This window comes from Vulpes vulpes, chromosome 4 (assembly GCF_048418805.1).
Source record: "Vulpes vulpes isolate BD-2025 chromosome 4, VulVul3, whole genome shotgun sequence".
NCBI classification, from domain to species: domain Eukaryota; kingdom Metazoa; phylum Chordata; class Mammalia; order Carnivora; family Canidae; genus Vulpes; species Vulpes vulpes.
This window is the reverse complement of record NC_132783.1, coordinates 108,720,061-108,738,749: the sequence shown is the minus strand read 5'-3', so window position 1 is coordinate 108,738,749 and position 18,689 is coordinate 108,720,061. Positions and strand designations below refer to the sequence as shown.

At 39.6% G+C, this 18,689-nt stretch overlaps 1 protein-coding gene across 10 annotated transcripts in view; it reads right to left on the bottom strand.

The window, feature by feature from the left end:
- ATP10B (ATPase phospholipid transporting 10B (putative)) overlaps positions 1 to 18,689 on the bottom strand; it is a 252,935-nt gene that overhangs the window by 181,688 nt on the left and 52,558 nt on the right. For 6 of the 10 annotated variants that reach the window (XM_026007667.2, XM_072756712.1, XM_072756718.1 and 3 more), the window contains exon 2: positions 11,799 to 11,862. The exons of the other annotated variants lie outside the window; for them this stretch is intronic. The gene's annotated coding sequence lies outside the window, so the exon portion shown is untranslated. The remainder of the gene's footprint in view (positions 1 to 11,798; positions 11,863 to 18,689) is intronic. 10 annotated transcript variants of the gene reach the window in all.

The following is an 18,689-nucleotide window of genomic DNA, read 5'->3' as shown; positions in this document are numbered from 1 at the left end:
AGTAGATGACATTGGTCTTCCGTTTGGCTCTGTGGGAAGAGTAAGCAGAAGTCTCAGCAACATAATGAAGGCAAATAGGGACTGAGGGCTTCCCAGGCTGTGCTGCCTTTGTGGAGCACCTGCTCACATTCTCATGTTTCCCTGGAGATGCCAGTGAAATCTAAATGCACACTGGGAGCAGAGAGATTTAGAGCTTTGGTTCTGTTTCTTCCATCAAATTGCTGCATGGCTTTAGGCAGATCTCATAACCTGCCTGGATACTCAGTTTATAGACATATAAAGTGAGTTAAAATACCCAATATCAAGGGTATTGGTGCCCTGCCCTGCCCTGTGCTTCAAGGCTCAAATGTGACAGCCTATCAGTAAGCCCTTGGAAAAAGATGATGTCCTGTCTGGCTCTATCAATTGTTCTCGGCCTCTTTGCACAGTCCTGGGTGGTCACTTATGTTTTCCTATGGTGATCTGTCCACACTGAAAGACAGCTGGGGAGTTGATCCAGATGGGGCTTACTGCTTTAGATTTCTTAATTTCAGTTTGGAAACACAATTACTGATCTGGTCTCTGTTTTGGCTGGGCGTTCTCTTTTGTGAGTAACAGGGACCTGAGCTCAGGCTCTAGCTGTGTTCGGCTTTGTTAGTGAAGGGCAAGGCCTCTTTGTTTCCTGCAGGGAGCCTCTCTTCTCTGCCTTGATTTTACTCCTCAACAACCATCTCACAATGCCTTAGCGTTGTGCAGACTTTCCCTTGCTGGCTGGTAACTGTGAGCCATGAATAAAGGCAACAAATGGGGGGAAATCATATTGGCATCATTTTACTTATTACCAGCATCACTGGTTCCCTAGACCCACCAGGTGCCTGTGGAGATTCAGATGAATCTTCCGAATCAGGGAGTCAGAACTAAGTTTGTTCAACTCCTATGAACACAGCCCTGTCTGTGGTATGCAGGCACTGCAAAAGTCAGCAGGCCGTGGCTGTGTTTATGAGCTAGACTCCCAGCTCGGTCCCTGCGCATGTCTTCTGGGACCACGGCTGTCTGCACTGAGCCAAGTCAAGCCTTATTTCCACAGGCTGAAGGGGGCCAATATCTGCCACTGGCTGATTCAATGGGAGCTTGCCCCTTGACACAGGGATCCTTGAAAATGCAAGTAATTGGGGCTTAGGAGAGAAGAGTTAGTCAGTTTAAGTCCCACTGCCTGATTTTTAATTAAATAGTGCTTGATTTCTTTGTTTTCATGGCTAAATGTCTCTTCTAGTACTTCTTACCCTTGGAGAGCAACTGCAGGAGCCCAGAGAACAAAAAAATTTATGTGATTACATATGGGCTACAGCAGTGACACAGCTTCTTGTTCAGGCTCCTATCCCAGTCACAGGTCACCTTGCCTCCTTGGAAATAATGTAATGAACTGGGCTAGCATGCAGCCTAGGTTCAAGTACCAGCTCTAGCATATTTTAGCTACATGACCTTAACAAGTCATTCTACCTTCTGCAAACCTCAGATTTCTGATCTATAAAATGATAATCATAGTAGCTGCCTTACAAGACTGCAGAGGAGATTAAATGAGCACCCAATAGCACCCAATAAATTCTAGCTATCACAGTTACTGTCAAACGTTATTCAGAGGGCATTTTAACTAGGTGCCCAGGGGCAGCCTCAGAAAGGCAGTGGGTGGGAGGTATTTCAAGGAGCTCCACGGCATCTCATTAGACTGCCAGCTCCATGAGGGCCATGATGGTGCCTTGTTCACTTGTTTCTCTATTCCCGGTGCATTGGAACCTAGGAGACACCCAAAAAATGAGACAGATGGACCTACGTTTAATTCCCAGTTCTGTTACTTTTGGTGTTGGGCAAGTTTTTTACCTCCCTGCATCTGTGTTTGCACACTTATGAAATGGGGAGAAATAATCTTATAGGGATAGCTACAAGAATAGCCAATTAGTACTTTGTTTTTACTATGTGCCAGGCACTAGTCTAAGTACTTTCCATGAACCTCATTAGATCTTCATAATAACCCTTTTGTAGGTATGGATACTGTTTTGTTGTTGTTGTTGTTTGTAGATCAGGTAACTGATGTTTAGAGAGGTCAAGACTGTGTCCTGGTGACAGAGCTACTGAGTGCTGGAAATGGGGTTCTAAACCAGTTAGACTGACTTCAGGTCCTGTGCTCTTCTTCATAATTTTCTGTGTCTCATACAGACTACGTAATCAAATAGGAACTCAAATGAAGCCTCTCCTGTTTTGTTGTTGAGGATTTCCCCTTGTGACCTTTGTAGAAGGGAACAATACAATCAGCCTAGTCATTCATATGCTTATAACAGTTTGTGTACATGTTAAAAATCTTGCCCAGTCAGAACCCAGAGGCTGCGATTTCAGTGTGTGCGTGCGTGTGTGTGTGTGTGTGTGTTTGTGTGTATGTCTGCCACCCTGGCCAGAGTATGGATTTGAAAATCAGAGCAAAAATGTGTTCAGAAGGCATTTCAGTCGGGCAACTGAATAATTTCCACATGCAGTTGGCCAGGAAGGCAAGAGGAAGGGCCAGATTTCCACATCTGGTGAGTTCTGAGTGATCTGACACGATGGGGATCAAAGAAAGTAAAGGCAGATGTCTTAGTCTGACACCTCCCTCCCCGACATGTGATGGAAAATCTCAAAGTTGGGGAAAGCTTGAGATGGATGGTATCTTAGAGATCATCCAGTCTTACTGTGGAAAGAGGACCTGAAAGGCAGGGGAATTCAGAGCTATATAAGGGATAAAGACAAAGGGTCACTGATGAAGGCTCTGCTTGAGCACCCCCTAGAGTGACCACTGTGGTTTGTGCCTAGCCAGCATACAGTCCCCTACTTTCTGGTGACTATCTTGATTTGGGGAACTTCCCACACAGTTCACTGACCTGAAAGCTGAAGCTCCCCCACTACACCATGCTGCCACTGTTCAAGGCCACACATACCACCATGGTAAACCCCTGCTATCTAGTCCATGGCAGAGTTCTTACACTTGTTTCCCAGGACTGCAGTGGGAAATTCACAGATAGAAGATGGAGCCTTAGTTTCTTTAGTCTTCCAGGGAAGTCACATTGTAGCATTGTGGGGCTTATTCAACTAAGATACTAAGTATGGAAGCAAGGGGAGCACTATTCAGAGCATTATTTAGAAGATACAGAGGTGGTTCTATGTCCCCGTTATTTAGCTATACCCCAACCTGGACCAAATAATGACAATATAGTTCTTAAGTGGTCAGTAAAAAAAGAAAAAAAAGTGGTCTATGGGACACTAAGAGTGAAAGCCAAATGTTTACTCAAATATTTCTCTAAAGGATATATCTATTGCAGCACTGTTTATAAGAGCCAATGACTGGAATCAAACTAAGTATCCATATATGGAGGATTGGTTACATACATTTTGGTGTGTTCATGCTACAGAATATTATGTGGCCATTAAGAAGGATAAGAAAGGTTTTGTGTACTGATGTAACACCATCACCAAGAAAAAATAAGTAAAAAAACGCAAAGGCATAGAACAAGGTGTAAACCATTTGGGATACAAAAAAAGGTGGGCATCCATGTGTATATTTGAATGGATACAGACTCTCCCTGGAAGGATATACCTATACAAACTGGTTATTTTAGGAGAGGAGAGCAGAGAGGTTGAAGATAGGCTGTGGGGAAAACTTAATTATCACTAGATATCCACAATGCATTAAACATGTTTTTGCCACGTGGATGAACTATCTATTTCAAATAAACACACATAATTTTTTAGACAATAATAAATAGTTCCTTATAAAGCAGAGAGCTTCAGTTGGAAACTACATCTGCACTTTTTTCCACCCCTCAAGCCTCTCAGGAGGGAGATTTAAAGGCATTTTTTTTCCTTCTCCCACAGTGAAGCCCCACAGCTTTGAGCTGGGAGAAGGCTGCTCCAGTTCTACACTATCCTTCCCTATGTGACTTGATGAAACCAAGTAAGAGGAAGGAATTATTAAATCTCTTACTCATTCAACATTTCTCCTAATACTTATCACAGAGTAAAGAGGCAACTGACAGCCAGTTTTTCCCTTTTTAAGTGGTTGGATAGCAGGGGCTTCCAAATGTATCTCCAACCAGCCCACTTAACTGTCTACTAGGGAGTCATGGATCATAGAATGCCACAGCCAAAAAGGTATTAGCTTGGTAGTCTCTAATGTGGGAGTGACCCCAGGGGAGGGTAAGACAATTCATTGTGGTATGGATAAAAGAACTCTTCACAATCACATTACAAGTAAGCTTACCTCATATTTAATTACATATTAAGATGTACTTTATAAATATGTATCCATATAGTAAGGGATCTTAATTTTTGCTAATAGGGGTTCATGGTCAAAACATTTTGAAGATCATTCTGTAGAGTAATTCTAGAGATGGCAAAAGGTGTTGCAACAATCACATCAGCTTTAATGTCAAGTGAACGTGGATCAAAATCCCAGCTCTGTCCTTGAATCATTGAATATGAGCTATATCATCTTGAATAAATGATTGCCTCTCTATGCCTGCTTCCTCACTTGTAAACATGGGATTATAATAGTACATATCTTGAGAGGTCAGGTGGAGATTAAATGGGATAAGGCATGAATGACAGGTGCTTGTAAAAGGGCTCTTAGTGATTCCCACTTGCTAGTATTCACACCTTCCTCTTGAGTGGATATAGAGACTTATATATCTAATAAGTACAATAAGCAAAGGTGGTGGGTTAGCATTTCTATAACTAGGTTACAAAATACTGTCACTTATCTTTTGCTAATATTCTCACTCTTATTGCATGCTTTCCCTATAGTGAGAGCAATCTGGCAAGGAAGTGAGCATTGTCTCTAGACAATGACCAGTGAGAAACTGAGATCCTGAGTGTGGCAGCCATCAAGGAACTCAGTACTACCAATAACCACATGAATGATCTTGAAAGTGAATCTGTCCCCAGATGAACCTTTGAATAAGATGGTAGCCTCAGTTGATACCTTGATTGTGCCCTTATGGGAAACTCTGAGAAAAGGAATCCAGGAAACCTACTAAAAGAGTCCTAATACTCAAAAACTATGTGATAATAAATATGAATAATATTTAAGTCAATAAATTTTGGGGTGATTTGTTATTTAGCAATAGGTAACTGAGACAGCATACAAGTAGCTTGACAATGTATGGCAGGTAAAGATTTAGTAAATGTTACTATGAAACATTATATGGTTGATGTATGGTTCTATCTTTTTTCCATACTCAGAGAAGGCATCACTAATTCAGCATAATGCATCCCCCACCCTTCAGTGAATCCAGATGAAGCTTCAGAATCCGTTTTAACACAGAGCTCCAGGAAGCTCTCAATTGCTCATATGAAACTTACTTGGAAACTCTAATATAGAGTTCAATATTTCTTATCTCTTCACCCTTCCTCATGTGTAATATTCCTTTAATGGGAGACTCAGACTTTCTTTCATCATGAGACATATGACTAAAAATTATTAGAACAAATCCGTGAAAGCATATAAAATAAGTGGCTGGCATTGTGTGCTGTACCAAGAATAGATTTTGCTTGAGGTAAAAGAGTGAGAGTGAGAGTACTGGAATCCTTAAGAGATCAGAGGATATAGCTCAGAAGGAGGAACTGGGAGCTCCAAAGATCAATTTATCTTACTACTCATTTTTAACCATGATTTGAACTTATTGTAAGGCTACCGTTTTTGAACAGATGAGAGGATGGGTGGGGGGAATTGCTTTCAAGATAATGAAAAGTCCCTAGGACTAAGTAGTTATTTTTAAATAGAAAAAAATGGTCCTTAAATTGGTATGAAAGATTTTTTTGCCTAATATGATAATGATGTGAGCTATTGAAATAACACACTTTTAGTTATTCTGTGCTTTATATGTGCTTCATTTTGTTGGTTAAAGCAGGGAGATATTTTGGAAACAGGAAGATATCAGGGAGAATGGCTCCAAGAGATTGTCCTTTAGATCTAAAAGGTACATAACCAAATACCCAAGGGTCTTGAGAAATGTATATTATGACCTACTATGTCTGAGGTGGGGCCTGGGATTCTGTATTTTAAGAAGCTACCAGAGAATGCTAATGCTTTTTGTCTACAGACTCCACTTTGAAAAGTCAAACAGCAATCTCTCTTCTTCTTTGGGGGTAGCTGAGGATTTCTAGGGTCAATACTACTCGCAGCCCAGGAGCCAATAGAGTCATTGTTTGGTGATGAGTGTAGGGTGTCTCTGTTTGGTGATGAGTGTAGGGTGTTTCTGTTTAGCTTGTTCTTTGGCTGAGCACAGAATAGCAGACATATGTTAAGAGACATAGGAAGCATGAAAACTACCTCACTGATCTAGGAAGGATGACAAGAATTCAAGAAACTTAGATAAGACCCTCAATGATGTGATAGGAAACATTTTTGGAAAGAGAAAAGGCAAATAAGAATCATTTATGGAAAGAAAAAAAATGACATCTTTCTAGTGTGTTTTGGAGTAAGTCAAATTGGCACATTATAGAACCCCACTATTTTGCCATAGCTAGAATTTAGTATAAAGTCACATCTCTAAGTCCATTTCTTCCTTGATTTTCATAATCTCAAAGAACCTTACCTTGTTTTAGAAAAGGAAGTATAAGGGAAAAATAAATCAAATGCTGGTCATAAAAATAGGTTGACCCTAAGGTCAATGGTTGAGTGAATTACATTAAAGGTAAATCTTGACTGACAGGGATGGTGCATTTATAACAATCTGCTTTTATATACTACTTCCTGAGACAGAGTTATCTTTTGTCCTAAGGTAGTGGATACATCTGGAGTTGTACTGCATTCTATTTCCATTGTTATGGGTTAGAGAGTATAATAGACAAAAGTCATACGGGGCATTGGGTAGAAGATTAGGAAGAAAATATAGTCCCAACACTTCACTCTTTAGGAACTTTCAAATCCCTTCCATCATGAAATATTTTCTATGTAATTAATTCACTCTCTCACCCCCCAAAACACATCTATACAATAATAAATATGTCAGGCATTCAGTACACATTAGTGAACAACAACAGAAAACCAGACCTGACTTCTACTCATGGGGACTTTATAGTCTAGAGGACTCTAGGGATTGTCAATCTAGGGATTGACAGAAATTACTCAAGTAAACATGAAAATAAGTATAATTGCCTGTAATAATAATACTTCCCTTATTGTTCCATGATGGCAAAGGATAAAAATGTGGCATTAAAAAAGTTAAAAGTTCATGCACTTTGTCCCATTTTCTTCCTCCTGTCTTTTCACATCTCCCTTCTCTAGGAGCTGAAGGCTTCACAGGTGTACCTAGAAGCCCCAAAGGGCCCATGATCTGATAACCCATGTCCAGCATCAGGAGTCTAGCCCTTTATGACTCTCCCTTTAACATAGCTGGTTGACTTCACTAACCCAGGGATCATCCTTCTAGGAGCTTGACTAAAAAGATAACCATATGTGTGGAGATAGATCCCTGTGCACATGAATGTTTGGTGTAATTTAAAACAGCAACAATAGAAACTTGCAAAGACAGATATGGTGGAGTAGGGAATTGAATAAATAGATTACCATTCATTCCTGAGATATAATGTTAATCTATGGTAAAAAAAAAAAAAGTGATGTGTACACAAATACATGTATACTGCCATGGAGAGATGTCTGTAATGTATTGATGAGTTTAAAAAGCAGGTTATAGAATAACTTGTATTAAAAGGAATTCACTTACCTAACATTGTACATATATGTATTGTGTTTTCCATATCTTTATCCCTATTTTATATATAGATACATATAAATACATTTATATAGGCATACCTAATTTTACTTCATTTCATTTTTTGTTTTGCTAATGTGTTTTTTACAAATTAAAGTTTTGTGACAACCTAGGGTTTATGAGCAAGTCTATTGGCACCATTTTTCCAACATTGGCTCATTTCATGTGTATGTGTCACATTTCAGTAATTCTAGAAATATTTTACACTGTTTCATTATTATTGTATTTGTTATGGTGATATGTGATCAGTAATCCTTGTTGTTAGCATTGTAGTTATTTTGGGGTGCCCCAAACCATGCCACTATAAGATGTCAAACAATCAATAAATGTTGTATATGTTCTAACTGCTCCACTGACTGGCTGGTCCTTCATTTCTCTCCCTCCTTTCAGGCCTTTCTGTTCCCTGAAGTACAATATTGAAATTAGGCCAACTAATAACCCATCCCACAGTGGCCTCTAAGTGTTCAAGTAAAAGGAAGAGTCACATGTCTCTCATTTTAAATTGAAAGCTAAAACTGATTAAGCTCAGTGAGGAAGGCATGTCAAAAGCTGAGACAGGTAGAAAGGTAGGTACCTTTGACCAGTTAGCCAAGTTGTAAATGCAAATAAAAAGCTCTTGAAAGAAATTAAAAGTGCCACTCCAGTGAATACACAAATGATAAGAAGGTAAAATAGCCTTATTGATGATATGGAGAAGGTTTTAGTAGTCTGGATAGAAGATCAAATCAGCCACAACATTTCCTCAAGTCATAGCCTAATCCAGAGCAAGGCCCTAACTCTCAATTCTGTGAAGGCTGCGGCTGGTGAGGAAGCTGCAGAAGAAGTTTGAGGTTAGCAGCAGTTGTTCTTGAGGTTTGAGGAAAGAAGCTATCTCCGTAACATAAAAGTCAAGGTGAAGCAGCAAGTGCTGATATAGAAGCTGCACCAAGTTACCTAGATGATCTAAGATAATTAATGCATATGGATGCACTAAAAAACAGATTTTCAATGTACACAGAATAGGCTTCCGTTGGAAGAAGATGCCATTTAGAACTTTGGTAGCTAGAGAGGAGAAGTCAATGACTGGTTTTACAGCTTCAAAAGATAGGCTGACTTTCCATTTTAGAGACGAATACAGCTGGTAATTTTAAGTTGAAGCCAATGCTCACTTACCCTTCTGAAAATCCTAAACCTCTTAAGAATTATGCTAAATCTACTTTGCCTGTGCTCTATAAATGGAACCACAAGGCCTGGATGACAGAACATCTGTTTACAACATGGTTTACTGAATATTTTAAACCCACTGTTGAGACCTACTACTCAGAAAAAAATATTTTTACCAAAATATTACTGTTCATTGACAGTGCACCCAAGAGTTCTGATGGATATGTATGAGATTAATGTTGTTTGCATGCCTGCTAACACAATATCCATTCTACAGTCCAAGTAATTTTTACTTTCAAGTCTTGTTATTTAAGAATATATTTCACAAGCCTGTAGCTGCCATAGATAGTGATTCCTCTCATTAATCTAGGCAAAGTAAATCGAAACCTCTGACATGGATTCATCATTCTAGATGCCATTAAGAATATTCATGATACATGAGAAGAGGTCAAAATAACAACACAAACACGATTTTTTAAAACGTTGATTCCAATCCTCATGGATGACTTTAAGGGGTTGAGGACTTTAGTGGAAGAAGTAACTGCAGATGTGGTGGAAATAACAAGAGAACTAGAATGAGAAGTGCAGCTTGAAGATGGGACTGAATTGTTGCAATCTCATGATAAAACACAAATGAATGAGTAGTTGCTTTTTATGGATCAGCAAAGAAAGTGGTTTCTTAAGATGGAATCTATTCCTGGTGAAGATGCTGTGAAGATTGTTGAAATGACAACAAGTGATTTAGAATATTTACATAAACTCCATTGATAAGCAGTGGCAGGATTTGAGAGGATTGACTCCAAATTTGAAAGAAGTTCTACTGTGGGTAAAATGCTATCAAACAGAAACACAAGCTACAGAGAAACTGTGAAAAGAAGAGTGAATTAAAGAGGCAAACCTCATTCTTGTCTTATTTAAAAAAAATTGTCACAACCACTCCAACTCTCAACAACCACCACCCTGATCTATCAGCAGCCACCAGCACCAAGGCAAGACCTTACACCAGCAAAAAGATTAAGACTCTGAAAGCTCAATGATGGCTAGGCACTTTTTAGTAATAAAGTATTTTAAGTTAAGGAATGCACATTGTTTTTTCTGACATAATGCTATTGCACTTTTAATAGACTATAGCTTTGTATAAACATAACTTTTATATGCACCAGGAAACCAAAGCACTCATTCAATTTGCTTCATTTTGGTGGTCTAGAATTGAACCCGTAGTATTTCTGAGTTATGCTTGTATATATGGTTTCTAATATAGCTCCAGGAGGACTTCTCTGGATGTGAATACACATCTGTATCCTGTGTATCAGTCATCACTGGGGCTAACAGATGAACTCAAACTGAAGTGTCTAAAAATAGTACACCTTGGCCAAGTAACATATTTTATTATAGCTGAGACCTTCAAAGCCTCAGTCAGGGATTTGTGTGGATGTTTTAGGTAGATCACTAATAGATTTGGGGGCAAGAAAGTCTGTCTGCATCTCTTCAATCACTTCCTATAAATATTCAAATGTAAGAACACTCATAGCTCATAGGTGACTCAAACAGAATGGGGGAACTCTAAGGAAATGTTATCTTTTTTGGCTGCACAAAGCAATCACCTACACTGGAATGATGTTAGCACATATAACAGTGAATTTTAGAGTGAGTTTAATAGAATGGTCTCTTACTGGTAATTTTCAGGTATCAAATCAAATTCTTTAGCTAAAAATTTTGGTTTTAGCTTTTCTTTTCCTGTTGATTTCTCTTCAGACAGGTAGAAGGTTTTATTAAGCTTCGGTATCTATAGAGTTGTGCATGTCTTTGTGAAGATCCCACGTAAATTAAAAAAACAAATTAGCAATGTATGTTTAATACTGCTTTGTAGTTTGTTTTTTAAATAGGCAGCAATGCTTAGTTTTTGAGGAGTATATAATTATGCAAATTGAAGAAACAGTCTGCATATGGTATAATAATGCCTTGGATTTTATATCCAGAGTCACAGGTATTTCTAATATTTCTCCAATTTATCAATGACTTTCGGGGAGCTTAGCCAAGGTTAGGTGCCTGCTTTTTCTCCAGTTATGGAGCATATGATATTTTGGAACTTAGGCACCTGTACGAGCTTTCATCTTGGTGGCAATATCACTAAGACTTGCATAGCTTTGCCTTACAGCAAATAACATTGATTGCCTTTACAATAACCATTCCTCCTTCCTTTATCCTTTAAAACAAGACTTTAATTTTGTTCAGATATACACTCTATTCTATGTGACCATGTGCTTCACAGGATGTGGGTACCATCCCTAGCCCCAGGAAAGGACTCATGTTTGGTCTAAGTCAATCAGAGTGGTCCCATCTGCTTTGCAATGGATTGATTTAAGTAAGGGTGTATGACAGGCTTCTTACCAATGAATGTGAGTAAAAACCTTGTGGGGGAATTTTGGAAAGCCTGCTAAAAAAAAAAATAAATGAAAAAGCCAACTTGAAGAGGTTAGAATCCAGATTGTGGTGACATTTTTTAGTTAATTAACCAACTATGGATCTGTCCTACTTTAAGACTTCTTATTCTGAGCACTAATAATTTTTTTTTTAGCTTTTCTTTACTTTTTTATTTTTTAAGACATCTTGAGTCTGTATTTTATTACTAGCAGCCAGCCACACCTTATGTGGTCTGTACCGTGGTAGTTCCTATATTGCTCTGGTGTGTGTGTGGGGGGCGGGGGGGCAGGAAGAGAAATTTAAGCCATATACTTGGCATCTGATTTAATAGTGAAGTCAGTTGATGTTTGCCTAAATGATCTGGAGGAAGGAAGGATAGTTTAATAAAGTTCATCTTGGCATCAGAGAGCAGTCCATATTCTAGAACCAAACAATAATAAGAGAACTACTCACTCTTTACACTATTGTTTTCTTTGAAACAGGTATCACCAGTTCCAATTCTTTAATCAAGGCAAGCCTGCAAGACAGAGAGAAAATATATACAAAATATACCATCTCATTTTGGCATCAGGCAGTAAACAAGTATTTTGTCTTCCTCTCTCCAGGTGCATGGCTCCAGCTTCAAACAAACTCCATAGATCTGGACATTTTCCTAGGAAGTTGTTTCAATAAGAACAGTTTATTCCTATCAGAGAATCAAATCTACTACTTTATCTGCTACCCTCCAGAATGTAAACATCATGTTTGCATAGACTCCAGCTTAATGCCTAATTGCTCCATAAAATGTGTACTGGCCTATCCAGTACACTCTGCATTTCATTTTCTTTGCCACATTGATTGGCTCAGGAATAAACATAGGGCCTGATGCAAGCCAGTGAAAGTTAGTCCTGAAATTCATGTGGAAAATGTAGGGAAGAGAAAACCTCTTTTGACTGTACTTAGAATGGTGTGGAACCACACCTGGAGTTGTTGGCTCCAACAAGGAAAATGAAGACTACATTCATTTTGAGTTAGGGGTACCAAGCCCTGATATTATTTGGGTACCTGGGTCCAGCTATGATTTAAATGCTTGAACTTTCCACTCATGTGAATCAATTCACACATGCTTTTGATTAAGCTCATTGGATTTTCTGTCTCTCCCAATCAAGAATCTTCACTAATACAGGAAGGTGGGTCAGATATTATAATTCTCACTTTACAAAGCATGAAATGGAGGCTCAGAGAAGCCTTAAGGTAGGTAGAGAGGTCCAAGATCTCTAAATCAAGGGCTCCTTCCATTGCTCCACTCTACTCATTCAGTGATTCATTACAGTAAAATGGGAAGAACTGACACATATATCCATTGCTATCTTTACTGACTTTAACATTTCTGCTTTTGAGAAAATGGATGAATCTTTCACAGTGTTACCATGGGAGATAATCTATTATTTTAGTAAGATAAAGATGGTTATGTATACTCACACACATACACATATATACACGTACAATAAAAGGCCACAATAGATGTTTTGGATTTGTGCATATCTTCTTTCCTAAGGGTCTTTCCAGGATATAGGCTGGCTCTTGTTGAAGCCCACTTCCCCCCAGGGGACTTCTGCACTAAGTCTATGGACCATCTCTGCTTCCTCCATCATCCTCATGCCAGCCTTGCCTGCTGGTCTGTGACCAGCCTGACTGAAAACTCTTTGCTCAGCAGAGTGACCTGTGTAGTGACTCGTCTACGGACAGTGAGTCACTAAGCAAAGATCACAAAGAGGAAGCCTGAACACAAATCCCACTCCCCCTATATTTTGTTTGACTCACACTTTTTTTGAGCTACAATTAAACTTTGAGAAATTTTACATAAAAACTTAGATTTCAAGCTTTGCTTGAAAAAAATCAAAAGGACTGTCAACTATGCATTGCCACAAGGTGACATGGGCCAAATCTGACTCATATCTGAGTCCTTTAGATGTATTTTCTTCCTTCACCCTATTCCCCATCTGGCCTCTTTTTACTCATTTCTGCCACCTGCCTGGCCTCTGTGAGCATACACATTTGCAATCCTTGTCCTAACGTTCCTTTGACCTATTTGGGGCTAACCGGATTGAGATGCTACCTTGCCCTCCAGTGGCTGTGTCTGGAAGCAGCCTGTTTCTAGTCAGGTTCCCATCTCTGGGTCCCTCCAGAAATAAAATCACATTATGTGCAATTTCTTTTTTTTTTTTTAAAGATTTATTTATTCATGAGAGACACACACACACACACAGAGAAGCAGAGACATAGGCAGAGGGAGAAGCAGGCTCCTCACAGGGATGTAGGACTCAGACCTGGATCCTGGGATCACGCCCTGATCCAAAGGTCGATGCTCAACCGCTGAGCCACCCAGGTGTCCCATGCAATTTCTTTATTATTTCCCTATCCTTGATGCATCCTGTAAATTCTCTGTGAAAAATAGGACTTATTTATTTAAATCAGAAAGACAAGGTTTCTAAATACTCTTGTGAGACTATAGCTGCTCTGTGTCCTGCAGAAGAGATGTCTTAAGGGGGACTATGTCATATAATCCACTAGGCATAGAGGAGAAGTCAGAAGACTGTCACTTGGTGAATTTTCATAAATGATTTCCTTCTCCCTACCTCAGTTCTTCCATCTATTGAGAAAGGAAGTTGAAGTAGACTAGAAGTTGTAAACTAGTGGCCTACAAGCTGAATCCAGCCAATAGATGGTATTTTTTCTTTGCCAACACTAAAAAGAAGGATATTTCAACTTGGAATCCAGATTACAGACCTGTCAGAATTGTCTAGCAACCCCTGACAATGGGCCAGCATTCTCACATGGCAATGGTGGTTTTATGGGTTTATCCCAGTCCTCATTCACTTCCTAGTGGACATATACATATATCCTGATCACCTGCTTCATTCATTCACATACCTGCCTGCCTTTTTAGGCATTTGCTCTTGCCACTCTTGGATGAGATGACCTCTGAGAACACATCATCAGCCCCAATTCTGTGGGTGGAGACTAATGATTTGAGAGTTAGAGACAATGTGGAGAAGAGAAAAATGTTCTGAGCAAAATGACTATGCCGTTTCAGTAAGCCTCAGTGATTCACTCCTCCTCCCCACTTGGCCCAGAGTTGAAACAGCAAGACGCCAGGCCTTTGTGAAGGTCCCACTACATGGTTAAACCTGAAAAGGCAACAGCTTGGTTTTGAAAGTAGCAGAAATATTCTTCCGTTGGGGTTGCTAGCTGATTCTCTAAGTAATTTGCAATTCAAGTGTCTCTTTGTTTTGTATGAAAATTTGCTGCTATTTGGAAAGTGGGGAAGAGCTAAATTGCATCCTGCTGGTTTTACTTTGACTGTATCAAAAAAGAAACTGTTAATCTGGTTCCATAATTAACTTTCCTGTTCTAAAAAGGCCCTGGGAGAGAGTCCAGAGAGTGGCTGTCAACTCCCTGCTTTTCTCCTCAATAACTCCTTTCAACAGAATGCCCTGAAAGGAGAATGGGTCCAGGTGGGCATTGGTCTTTATTTTCTTTTTCTAATTTTTCTTCCCCTTTATTCCCATCCAACCAACATTTAGTGAGCCCTTACTGTGGGTCAGGCACTGTGTGACAAGGGTGGATATAAAAATAAATAAATTCCCGTGGAGCTGCCAGAGAACATAAGTTTCCATCCATGCATTCACCCATCCATCCATCCATCTGTTCAAAACGTGTTAGATTCCTTTATTATATGCCAGACACTGTGCTAGGCATTGGTATGTGATAAATACAAAAATGACTTAATCAGCATCTAAGAATTCTAAAGTGAAGAGATGACTTCTGATAACAGCTGGCTTCATGGAGAAGTTGGTTTTGACTCCTGTGCTATTTGCATATGTTTGTGTACATATATATATATACACATATACATATATATATTCATATGTGTGCATGAAATGCTAAAGGAACAGGATAACTGGCACAAGCAAAGGCAGGTAGGAGGCTGGAAATTAAGTGTGATGATCAAGGCAAGACCACTTTGGCATTAGCAGATGGTTTGGACTAACATTAAGAGTGAACATTGACTATCGGGAACTTCACTAAGCACTATTTATCTATTATTTCAATGAAACCTCACAAAGCCAAGTAGTAATTATTGGTTATATGCTGCAGACAGGAAACAGACTCAGGTAAGTTTCCAGGGAACACACTGGCAGGATAAGTGGTAGAGGTTGGCCTGATTCCATGTGTGATTTTAGAGCATGAGTTTTTAACCATAAGGCTACACTGACTTATGGGGAAGAAAGACGGAAGGAAGACTTTGGATGGCCATCAGTTAATCAATATTGCATTCATTCATTTATTCATACAAATATATACTTATTACTACTCTATACTTATTACTACTCAGGACTCTGAGACCTGAGGATTAAAGGAAAAAAGGACAGACAAGGTCCTTGTCTTCTTGGAGCTTACATTCCATTGACTTCACACTGAAATGCCTCTCTCCTTCAAAGTACATGAAGGAAAAAGTACAAAAATCAAGCCACAATGGGTTTTTAAGGAGAGCACTACCAATCAGATGACTTCCCAGTTCCATCCGGATAATTTAGATGGTACTCTATCTCTTCATTTTCCTGAAGGGTCATTTGTTTTCTTCTCTCTCTTCTCTCTGAAATTACTGCCTTGGGTATAATACATCCATTTTTCAATCCTATTTTCAAATCCAACCTGAAATAATCTGTAAGGAACTTGTTCTTTCAACCCACTCTGCAGACCTAGGAAAATTTTCAGAGTTTCTCAGGCTCTTTCAGCGTCAGGTCTTAAGGAAAGTTAGAGACAGACAACAGTATTAGCCCATATCTCCCTGAAAAAACTCCCAGTGTTCACCAAATTTAGTCTGTAACTTGGCCCATCAAATATCTACTAGACATTCTTATTAGTCGATGCACTGTCCTGATTTTTTTGGAGATCAGGCAAAGACACTGCATTACTCCTGAGAAATAGAGGAGGCCAGGATTCCAGACTGTGTTGAGGCTACCAAGGACCCTAGGCATCCAGTACGGATGGCCTCTTGGGTCATTATACCTGTAAATGAGGAGGACAGTTGAAACAAGATCTTAAATTGACAGGAGAGGGCAGCCCAGGTGGCTTAGCAGTTTAGCACAGCCTTCAGCCCAGCCTGGAGACCCGGGATCGAGTCCCATGTCGGGTTCCCTTCATGGAGCCTGCTTCTCCCTCTGCCTGTGTCTCTGCCTCTCTCTCTCCCTCTCTGTGTGTCTGTCATGAATAAATAAATAAAATCTTTTAAAAAAATAAATTGACAGGAGAATGAGGGTACACTGAGGGAACTTCATATTCTCTAACTATGGCTGACAGAATAATGACCCACAAAGGTGTCCATGCTCTAATCACTGGAATCTGTCAATTTGTTACATTATATAGCAGAAGGAACTTTGAGGATAAAATTAAAGTTACAGACCTTAAGAGAGGGAGATTATCCTGGATCATCTGGATGGGCCTGATGTAATCACATGGGTCCATAAACATGGAAGAGGCAGGCAGAGATATGCAGTGTTGGAAGAAGACAGGAGAGATTAGAAATGTGAGAGAGATTGATCCACTGTGGTGGGTTTGGAGATGGAGGAAGGGGACCATGAATCAAGGAATGTGGGTAGCCTCTAGATGTTGGAAATAGTCCTTAGCTAAAAACAAGCAAAGAAATGGGGGCTGTCAGTCCTATAACTGTAGAGTACTAAATTCAGCCAACAACCTGAATGAGAAAGGAAATGGATTTTCCCCAAAAACCTCCTGAAAGGAAAACACCTTGTTGACACTTTAATTTTAGCTTATTGAGACCCAGTTGGACTTCTGACATATAAAACTTTAAGATAAATGAAGTTGTGTTGCTTTAAGTCTCTTAAGTTTGTGGTAACAGGTATGGTAGCAATAGGGCGCTAATGTGCTTTTATTTAACCGCCATGCATTGTTAAGTTTGATATAGCATCAGCTGGGGCTTGCAAGCTGCTTGTGCTTGTGAGGACTTGGTGTGATTGAATGTGATATAAAACCCCAGATCACAGTTGCTTAAACATTTTTTTGTTTGTTTTTGCTTTAAAGAAGTCTGGAGGTAGCAGTTCATGGCTTTCTACTCAGGGAATTTTATAGAATCACCAGAAAAGCAGGCTAATTTTAACTTCCGCTCTACCACTTTCAGGGGTGGCTCTCATCCTTCTGACCCAATATGGCTACCAGAGCTCATCTGAATTCCAGGTAGCAGGACAGAGGAGGTACAAAGGAAAGCTATTTCTTCACAAATACTTCTCAGTAGTTGCATACAAGGCTTCCACTTATATCTCAATGGCCCAAAGTTGGTCACACAATTACATACATCTCTAAAGAAGGCTACAGAGGGCAATATGCTCAAATAAGAGTTAGAATTGTCTTCACTAAGGAAATAGAGAATGGATTTGGAGAGATGACCAACAATAGCTACTTTTATGTAGTTATTCTTCTTTTGGGAGGGTGGCATTGCTGGATGGTTCTCAAAGGGTTCTATGTATAAAAATGATTCTGGCTGGGACACAAGCTCTTTCTGCCATACTGACTAAAGGCCTAGCTCTCCCTTTTCCCAGCCCTTTTCCCTAACTCCTATTTATAGTTCTTTTTTTTTTTTAAAGATTTTATTTATTTATTCATGAGAGAGAGAGAGAGAGAGAGAGAGAGAGAGAGGCTCTGTGCAGGGAGCCCAATGTGGGACTCGATCCGGGGTCTCCAGGATCACACCCCTGGCTGAAGGCAGCGCTAAACCACTGGGCCACCGGGGCTGCCCCCTATTTAGAGTTTTATTCAATCTTAAGTGTCCATTTCAAATCTTACCTCCTCCAAGAATTTTTCCTCAACTTCACTCAGAGGGAAGTTATTCTCTTCTTCCTTAAACTTTTAAAACACTGGGTTTATATCTACTCCTTGTCAGACTTTACATTATGTGAGAGTTACTGCTACATGTGATAGTGTGTCTTGCTTTCTGGAATGCAGGCCATTGTCTTATACATAGTTAAAAGTCTCAAACATGGCATAAACTCCGTATATGCATGACACAGTAGATACTATTAGTCTGTCTCCCCAGGGTCCACAGTCCCCTTTTCCTAGAAATAACCCCTTCCCCTTGCCCTAAATGCCATTTGTATACATGGCTGTCCAACTGGTTGTTTCAGTACCCAGTCTCCCTTGGGGTTATGTGTGATAAGGGACTAAGGGCCAATGAAATATACCTGGGACTGATATTTGAAAATTATCACTCATCTCCATAAAGATAAATCTGCTTGTCAGGACTTTTCTTCTTAGGCTCCTTCCTGTTGGCTGGGAAACAGTATA